Source organism: Chrysochloris asiatica, unplaced genomic scaffold, assembly GCF_000296735.1.
Source record: "Chrysochloris asiatica unplaced genomic scaffold, ChrAsi1.0 scaffold00163, whole genome shotgun sequence".
Lineage (NCBI taxonomy): Eukaryota > Metazoa > Chordata > Mammalia > Afrosoricida > Chrysochloridae > Chrysochloris > Chrysochloris asiatica.
The window spans coordinates 5,831,615-5,832,407 of record NW_006408681.1 but is presented as its reverse complement, the minus strand read 5'-3'; the positions used below and the strand labels follow the sequence as shown (position 1 = coordinate 5,832,407).

General features: G+C 38.5%; 1 protein-coding gene across 3 annotated transcripts in view; it reads right to left on the bottom strand.

The window, feature by feature from the left end:
- NOX4 (NADPH oxidase 4) overlaps positions 1-793 on the bottom strand; it is a 258,255-nt gene that overhangs the window by 41,818 nt on the left and 215,644 nt on the right. The gene's annotated exons all lie outside the window — the stretch shown is intronic.

The following is a 793-nucleotide window of genomic DNA, read 5'->3' as shown; positions in this document are numbered from 1 at the left end:
CAGCCCAATTCGTAACCACTACACTACCAGGTATACATATAAAATTAACAGTCAACTTGATCTCAACAGAGACAAAGTATCCCCCTAGAGAATGGGAAAGAGACAAGGAATCCCACTATCACCACTGTCTTGCAATGTTGTATTGTAGCCCTCGCTAGAGCAATAATTCAAGAAAGGGAAATTAAGGCAAATAGGTAAGAGGAGCACTGGTATGGTACAGGAGGATAAACATTGGGCTGCTAACCTCAAGATCGATGGTTCAAACCTACCAGCTGCTCCTTGGAAACCCTGTACAGGGGTGCAATGAGTTGGAACTGATTAGAAGGCACTTAACAAAATAGGTAAGGAAGAAGTTAAACTATCACTATTCACAGATGACATGACATTATACACTGAAAATCCCTGAGATTCCAGTAGAAACCTACTGGATAATGAAAGGATTCAGCAAAGTTGCAGGGTACAAGGTCATCAGGCAAAAATTATTTAGGTTTCTAGACTCTGAAAAGGAAGTCAAGAAAACAATACCATTTGCAACATAATTGTTGTTGGTAAGTGCCATCAAGTTGATTTCAACTCATAGTGACACTGTTTAAAGTTTCCAAGGAGCAGTGGTTTGAATCATTTACAACAGCCCCCTAAAAGATAAAGTACTTAGGAATAGAACTAAATAAGGACATAAAAAAATTCTACAAAGAACATTACAAAATACTACTGCAAGACATCAATGACCTACATAAATAGAAAAACATGCTATGCTCCCATGGAACAGCTAGTGGGTTTGAACTCCTGACTT